The sequence below is a fragment of the Lactuca serriola genome, chromosome 2 (genome assembly GCF_051521515.1).
Source record: "Lactuca serriola cultivar US96UC23 chromosome 2, Lser_US96UC23_V15, whole genome shotgun sequence".
NCBI lineage: Eukaryota > Viridiplantae > Streptophyta > Magnoliopsida > Asterales > Asteraceae > Lactuca > Lactuca serriola.
The window spans coordinates 111,577,891-111,587,157 of record NC_136409.1 but is presented as its reverse complement, the minus strand read 5'-3'; the positions used below and the strand labels follow the sequence as shown (position 1 = coordinate 111,587,157).

Sequence of the window (9,267 nt, the reverse complement as noted above, 5' to 3'; positions counted from 1 at the left end):
CCAATAGCAACTATTCATTAAACATTCACTAACAAAACAACTTAAGCACTTATCATGAAAATAGAAACCCATTAAGAACTTATCATTAAATTAAATACAAACATTTTAACTTATCAATTATGCACTTTATAGCTTCATCGTATGTAACATTCAAAAATTCAGGTATTTCATTTAACCCTTGAAGTATTTAATTTATGGCGTTTGAGGACCCTTCGTAGGTTGGGAGTACATGTGTGTACGCTTAACGTACACAAGTGGATGCATCGGGTGGCTAAGGGTCGTAAGCGGGGCGTACAAGCTCTGACACAGGGCATACGAGACCAAGGTCTAAAACCCTAATGATTGGACTTATGCCCTATTTAAGCTCATTTATGACCTTGGACCCCCTTCCTTACCCGCCGCCATTGCTTTCAGACGTCTCTAAAACCCTAAATCTTTTGTGAGTGATTCTTGAGGTTGAAGTACCTAAAATACCCCCTCCCCCCCTTTTGGTGTGCTAGCAAGGAGAATGAAGTGGTGAGCAAGCCTTGTACGTGGGAAAAGCTTTTGGATCCTGAATCTAGAGTATCTTGGGAGTTTGTGGAGGTAAAATGCCCATACCTTGCTATTGTTTTTGCTAGTTTGAGTTAGGGTTTGGTTTTAGGTCCTTTCTTGGTCCATGAATCCTCTTTTGTGAGTTTGAGAAACTCCAGAGGTTAGAAATGTTAGATCTAAGCTCATTGGGCATGCTAGATACATAAAAATGTTAGCTTGATGATTGTTAAGACTCCATTCACAAATTTGAGGTCTAAAAAGGGGTCTTAATGGGTTAAATGAGGTGTTAGGTTCCCATGTTGCATGCAAGGGCATAAAGTTGCCAACTTTATACTCTAGGACATCTTAATCAATTCATATTTGGCTTTGGACGTTGAGTTTCCACGTATTAAGCACTTAATGGCCGTTGTGCATAAGCCGCTTGTATGTTGGACATATTATCTTGTACGTTGTGCGTACCACTACAAAACCTTGTACGCTAAACGTATTGAGGTTGTACGTTGGGCGTACGCCTCTAGTGTGTGTTAGGCTTTCGGTGGGCTTTTGAGCAATTTGGGCCCAATTAGGCCTACAACTATTCAAAGTTATTAGGGATTTTGTTCTAGTTTAGACCATCAGTGGCATGGTTGGGTCTATTGGGCCTTGGATGTTAGGGTCATTTAGGAATGAAGGCTTTTAGGACATATCGGAGGAAAGTAGACTTAAGATTTTGGGCCTTTGGCTAAGTTGTGTCATAATCCTAATTAGGGTAAATTGTATATTTATTCAGTGTGAGATTTTTGGCTCGATAGCCGAGCAACTATTATTTCAGTAGACCGAGGCAAGTCTTTTCACTATAACTTTGGTTCTAAGGCACCAAGGCCGAGCCAATATTCATTTATATTGCATGTTAGTATGTTATATGTTGTGATTGGATTGAAATATACCCCAGGGCGGGGCCTATTGTGATCTGTTTTAGTTGAAATATACCATAGGGCGAGGCCCCATACTTATTTTGGGTTTGGATTGAACCCCAGGGCTGGGCCGATTTGTATGTATTGGATGTGTTATTTTGGGAAAACTCATTAAGCGTTTGCCTACAGTTGTATTGTAATTTCATGTGCGTCTGGTTCCAATGCATGCACTCTCCAGTATTTTCCGCATTCATTGATATGGATACCCTAATGATTTTGTATGATAGTTTTTATGTAATGGATTTCTAGTAGCAAATTTATGGTTGCAAACCGTATTGAAAAATGAAAAAAATTATCTGAACTTTTAGGATGTTACATCGTATATACACTCACACTAATAAACCTAAGCAATTAACACAATCATAAATACTTTATATTTTATACATCCAATTCCATTTCCAAACAATTATACAATTTATCTAAACACAAAATCAAACAAACTATACCCAATTTCAGTTTCATACAATTATACAAGACGTCATAGTGGGCATAAACATAAACAAAATCAGATATCCAACCAAAATAAAAAAAAACATAAACAAAAACAAAAAAACTGAGTTAGAGACCTTGAACCTTACCTCCGGTGTTGACACACTTCCAAGCCAATGATGTATGTTGTTAAATCATCGGAATGAACTGAGGGCCGATGGTGGTGAACAAACTATGAAGGCTGACCGGAAAAAACACCAAATCGAAGAAAAAACATGAGCAATCTAAAACAAAGAATAAAATAAGGACCAACAAACATACCTGCTCTTCGCCACCAAAGGGGAGTAGCCGGAGTGGTCATTTTTCGAAGAATCATCGTCGATCGATTAAAGAGTGATGAAAGGGTGTGGCGCTGCAAATAAGGTCGGTTGACCTGTTCTTTGTAGCGAGAATGGTGTATTCTTGTAATATTACTCCTCTAACTTATAAAAAAATATATTATAGTTTTCACATATCTTTATTGCATTTTGAGACCAAAACAAAAATATAAACCCTTTTAGTTATATCCATCCGTATACAAACGAAAATACATTGTCGTGGATTTCTCGGATATTGAAAACGTTCAAAGTGTTATTTTACCATACCTTCCAGCAACAAACACATCAAGTGGAAAACATTTTGAATTATGGATAATATTTGGACAATTTTACATCAAATCACATAGTTTTGGCAAATTCTCGAAGTACATACTTCTGTATCTTCCCCGTAGATGTCTTCGGAAGCTCATCCTTTAAAACCACCAACTTTGGCACCATGTAACCAGGCATCTTCGCTTTACAAAACTCAATTATCTCCATCGGTGTAGGCAGCGGTTTCCCCTCATCATCATCCTTCAGACTCACGAACGCACACGGCGTTTCCCCCCAGAACTCATCAGGCCGTCCAACCACAGCCGCCTCATTCACCGCCGGATGCATGTACAACACCGACTCCACCTCCAAGCTGCTAATATTTTCTCCACCACTTATGATTATGTCTTTCGATCTGTCTTTGATTTCCAAATACCCATCTGGGTGCATAACGCCAATGTCACCGGTGTAAAACCATCGATCTCTGATACATTTCGCAGTTGACTCAGGATCCTTCAAGTAACCCAGCATAACGCACGCACCTCTCATCACTATCTCACCCTGAGTCAACCCGTCCCGAGGTACACTCACTCCTGAAACAGGATCCAAAATATCCACCGCTGTCATCCCCATCGTTCTCACTCCCTGCCTTGCTTTAAATCGAGCTCTCTCAGTCGCCGGTAGTTGGTTCCATTGTTTCTTCCATGAACAAGCTACCACAGGCCCACCCATTTCTGTCAATCCATATACATGGGTGACATCGAATCCCAGAGACTCCATTCTTAACAGCACCTTCCCAGGAGGCGGTGCTCCGCCGGTCATTATATGGACAGTGTGGTCGAGTGGTTCGCCGTTGGATAACATGTTAAGCACAACCGGGGCACCACACATGTGGGTTACATTGTGGTCACGTATTGCAGTGTATACGATGGATGCGTCAAATCTGCGGAGACACACATTGGTAGCACCAACGACTGCCATACCCCAGACGTACGTCCACCCGTTTGAGTGGAACATTGGAAGCGTCCATAAGTAAACTGGTTGTTTTGGTACCCCCCACTCAATTAGAGAGTCAACAGCTACAATGAATACGCCACGGTGGCTATGGACGACGCCTTTGGGTGACGAAGTTGTTCCTGATGTGTAAGTCAACGTCATTGGATCCCAATCACTTTCCGGCCGAATCCATTCGAATCCAGGATCACCGGTTTCAACCATACCTTCATAAGTATTGATAAAACCATCCGAAAGAGAACCATCCTCGGTGATTAGAACCAGTGGAGGGTGAGCACAGCCATCCCGCAGTAGAGAAACCGCTTCTTGAATAAGACGGGTTAACTGGTGGTCTACGAAGACGAGCTTGGACTCGCTGTGATGGAGGATTATTGAGACAGTTCGGCCATCTAAACGGGTGTTAATGGTGTTGATTATGGCGCCTGTCATGGTGATTGCAAAATGAAGCTCATAAGTGGCAGGGATATTTGGTGCAAGCACCGACACTACATCGCCTTTCCTGATCCCTAGAGTGGAGATGGATGAAGCTACGCGTAGACATCGACGAAATGTATCAGACCATGTGTAGGTGAGATGGTTGTAGACGAGCGAGGGAGAGTCACCAAATACGGTGGCTGCCCTCTCAAGAAATCCAAGAGGAGTAAGAGGGCTTGAGTTTGCACCATTAGGATTCCTTAATGCCTCCATTTTTATGAAACTTGGATAGATGAATGAAATTGAAACTAGCAAACCCCTCATCCTTTATAACATAAAATGATAAACGTCACGCCCTTCATATCATGTAGTTTCATGTAAAATAATTTATTTATTTTATAAAATAAAAAATTAGGTACACTTAAAAAGTTGGTTATATTTCTATATATTACTCATTATTATCAATTAAAGTAATTTAATATCATTACTACGATTTCTGAAAATATTAGAGACAATATTTCTCATCTATGGTTGCAATCAGCGTACCGACGCGACAGGACATGCCTAATTGCAAATAATTATATGGTGAATAGTTATAATCATACATGTTTATACATATACTAGGTTACAACCCGTGAAAATCACAGGAAAGTTTTTTATAGAACATTTGTATTATTAATAAGATTTAAGTTTTTTTTTTAAAACTTTTGTATTGATTATTTAAAAACAAAGCTTAACTTGATAAATCAAAACAAACATATTATGTTTTATATTTTTAAATCGATTAAAATAATTCCTAAGATTTTAATAAATCGTTAAAAAAATTATTGGTAGATGTTAAATGTAATAATCTGACAATATCTAAAGGTTTAAGTTTTCTTTTTTCAATATCTAAAGGTTTAAGTTTTCTTTTTTCAATCTACAATAAACCAAATACATTTTGTTCTTTAAAAAATCACCTAATAAATATTTGACATAGGCATTAAAAAGGAGTAAATTACATGAATGGTCCCTATGGTTTGGTGTAATTTACGTGTTTGATCTCTAACTAATTTTTTTAACTTAGAAAGTCCCTACTATTTGTTTTTGTTACATATTTGGTCCCTATTATTTGTTTTTGTTACGTGTTTGGTCCCTATCTTACCTAAAAATACTATTATTTAAATAAGAAAAAATAGTGAGATAGGTAAGGTAAGGTGAGGGGAATGGAGTTTGGGGTGTGTTTATTTAAATAAATTAAAAAATCAATGGCAAAATAGTCTTTTTAGGTAAGACAGGGACCAAACGTGTAACAAAAATAAACTATAAGGACCTTCCGAGTTAAAAAAATAAGTTAGAGACCAAGCGTGTCATCAAGTTTTTCAAATTAACAGTGAAAATCTGCTTATCAAATCAAAATAACATAAATTTAAAACATTTAAATAACATGCATAATAAAGAATATAATCATTAATCATAAATTTTCACATATTTGTTTGTTTATAACATTAGACATTATGGTACTAAGTCCATAATCTTTGTATACAATTAATATTGTAATGACTAATTGTTAATCAATAAACACCTTTAAAAATAAAAACTTGTATAAAGTTTTAAATGGTATTGTAAATTAATGTTAACAATGAATCACATAAATTTTGTAAATTAAAATTTAAAAATAATAACTTTTTGTGTTAAAATTTTGTCATAAACATATTTAGACAAAATTACAAAAATGGTCCCTGTGGTTTACTAAAAGTCACAAACTCAGCCCCTATAATTTTTTTTTGATGCAAATGGTCCATGTGGTTTGTAAAACTTGCAAGGATAGCCCTTTTTACTAACTCCGTTAAAATTCATCCGTTAGTGCATCCAATGTGGGGGTATTTTAGTCTTTTCAAGTATAAGAGGGATTTAATTCGTTACATTTAGCAAACCAAATGGACTATTGGTGGGCCAATACAAAAACTTATTTAGAAAACCTAATGGGCCAATACAAAAACTTATTAGACCGATTTTGCATTCCAATACAATGTAATAGCATATTATATAAAAATGTATTCTTTAAATACATATAAAAGCATATTTACATAAAAATAAGTTAATTGTATAAAATTATTATTTTTATTAATTTATTCAACTTCTGGTTTGGAAAGAACTTCTTTGACCAAATTAAAAGAAGACAATACATATTAAAAAAAGTTTTTTATGTATTTTTTAAATCGAAAAACGGTTTTTAGAAAACCAATTAGGCCAATGCAAAAACTTATTTGACTGATTTTGTATTCTAGTACAACGTAATAACATATTATATAAAAACGTATATTTTTAATTACATAAAAAAACATATTTACATAAAATAAATACATAAAAAAATATAAAAAACTTACTTCACATAAAATAAATATATACAAAATACTTTTTTTTATGTTTTTTAGGATAACGTTTTTGTATAATATGTTATTACGTTTTTTTTTATGTATTTAAAAGTATACGAAAACTTAATTTTTTAAATACGTAAAACAAATACGTAAAAAAACAAATAATTGTTCGTATTTTTTTTACAATATGCTAAAAATATATTTTGTTTTATTAACTTTTTTTTTGTAAAAATATGTTTTTTTTAATATTTTATTATTAATTTATTTACGATTTATAGATAATATTAGTTAGTTTTCGAAAATATAAATCAAGTGTGGCTCTAGCCTAGTTGGTTAAAGCTTTGGTTGATTAAGGGAGAAAGGTAGGAGGTCCAAAGTTGGAATCTAGTACCCTTTATTTTCTATCATTTGTATTATTTTAAGACAAATTACAAAAATGGTCCCTATGGTTTATTAAATGTCACGAATTCAGTCCCTTTATACTTGAAAAGACGAAAATACCCTTACAGATTCAGTCCCTAACGACTGAATACTAACGGCGTTAGTAAAAAGGGTCATCTTTGCAAGTTTTGCAAACCACAAGGACCATTTACATTAAAAAAAAAATTAACAGGGACTGACTTTGTGATTTTTGGCAAACCACAGGGACCATTTTTGTAATCACATATTTATGATTCAAATAATTTTTTTAAAATGAAAGAAAACAAAAAATAATTAGATAGGTTTGAAAGGTTATTGGGATAAAAAGAAAAATGAAACGGACTAAGATGCGTATTATTAAAAGGTGTAGGCATTAAATTAAGTATTATTAAAAGTGTAGGCACTAAATTAAAAGTTTATGGTAGAGACTAATTAAAAGCTTAAGTTTGGCGTGAACATAATTTCTTATCAACATACCATACATTTTTTTTTAATAGAGAAAAGAAAAGGACTTCCAAACACACACAACACCCACGAAGATGGAATCACACAGTGATTTATGTATATTTACTCAACAGAGTCAAAATCGAATATCGATTTACTCGCATTTAATTCCCTAAATGTTGGAATTATTTTTGAATTCAAATAAATGATTGAATAAACTTCCGTATATAGAGAGATTTATACCAAAAATATGTAGGCGTATTTACAATTAGAATAGATAGTATTTTTGTTACAAGTCTATCTAAAATTAAATCGATTTATTAAGGTAAATGAAGGAAGGGCAAAAAAGTAAATTCAGTTTGATGAAAAACAACATGTTATAGTGACACCTAAGCAAAAGAGTCTTTTATTAACATAGGATGTGAAAATTCTGAATAATTATATAGATTTTCATCATCATTATGTTAAAAGTAAACAAATAGATTTATACATTCTTGTTCATGCTATCATTTCTTGTTCCCAGAAGCATCAATAGATAAACACTCAGTTTTGGTAGCATCATACTATTCTATTTCATGCAATTCATCGTACTTTCAAACTATAGCAATTTGTTAACAGAATAAACAAATCAATGAGAGTAAATAGCTATAATTGTAAAAAAAAAGTACTTTGAAACTACATTGCTATAATTGACTGGATCTTACTTGCATTTAAAACACATAGAGAAAAATAACACAAATAGAGTAATAGAGAGGATCCTTATGCATAACCATTAAAGTACAATGCTAAAATGTAAGAGAAGATCACTAAAAATGAAAAAGAAAGTAACTATTTTATAGTTTTCCACCACAAAGATCAGGGGCAGACCTAGGGGTGGTCCACGGTGGCACCGACAACCCCTAAATTTTTCGGCCGCAGTGGAAAATTTTTCAAAATTTTTCGAAAATTTTATTTTTTCTACTATCGTGCATCCCCTAACTCTCCCGTGCAACTCCTACTGTAAAATCATGCGTCCGTCCCTGACAAAGATGCAAAGCAAACATAATATTCTTTGATATGGCATTTCGCCGAGCATATGGTGTGCAAGTCAGAATAATCTAGTTTGCAAATTGCCCACTGTGCATTTTTGACCTATTAAAATGTAAAGATAATAATCAAGTATATAGATGATCGCAACAACGAAAGAATTAACACTAACGCGATTGATGCGAAAGCATTTTGATTAGAGGCAGGTGGATGGGATGGGAGAATATTGAATTACTGATAGATTTGAGAAACAGAACTTACCCCAAATCGTTGCTCCCAATATCAAAGTGTACAATCATATCGATCAATGGGGATGGAAGCCAAAGGATGTAACAGGAACAACAACAATCAAACCATATATGACTACAAAATCAGATGCATGTGTGCAAAGGCATTAGAGGTTTTTATGAACTATATCTCAGATGGAGAAATTGAGAGTAAGAAGAGGCTAGAACCTGTAACATTGATGGAGATGGCGATCGGTGTGTATATTATCCCATAGTCATTATCAAGTTACTCAATTCTTCATCATTCATCATTGCTAGTTGTATGCGTCTTGGAACAATCCTTGTTTCCTGCTTGTCTAGTCAACTCCAATACCAGACAAAAATTCATCAAAATCGACATCAAAAGAAAACTAAAAAACCTTTTCATAAGTTTTCTATTACTTGGACTCCAAAATTTTGTTCGATCATCACATCAAGCTCCAATAACCTAAATTTTGAGTTACTGATCGTTAACGTAAACTAAGCCTTGAATTTGGTTTGATTGGAATTTAATTTTGATTTTATGGAGAGATAAATGAATTTCCTGATTTATCGGGATACCGAAGGAAGAAGAAATGAAGGCTAAAAGAGTTGTTATAGAAAGATGTTTACCGATTATAAGGCTAAGGGTAAAATAGTCAATTAATTTGGAGTGGAGAAGGCATTGAACATATTACACGTGTCATTAAGAGGATTCTTTTATTAGGATTAAGATGTTTAATTATAAATGATTATACATATATATCTGTTCACAAAGGGATTAATCATATATGATTAT

The 9,267-nt window shown here is 34.1% G+C and overlaps 1 pseudogene; it reads right to left on the bottom strand.

The window, feature by feature from the left end:
* Window positions 1–2,587: 2,587 nt before the first annotated feature.
* LOC145090396 (2-methylpropanoate--CoA ligase CCL4 pseudogene) lies at window positions 2,588–4,246 on the bottom strand (annotated as a pseudogene).
* Window positions 4,247–9,267: the final 5,021 nt, after the last annotated feature.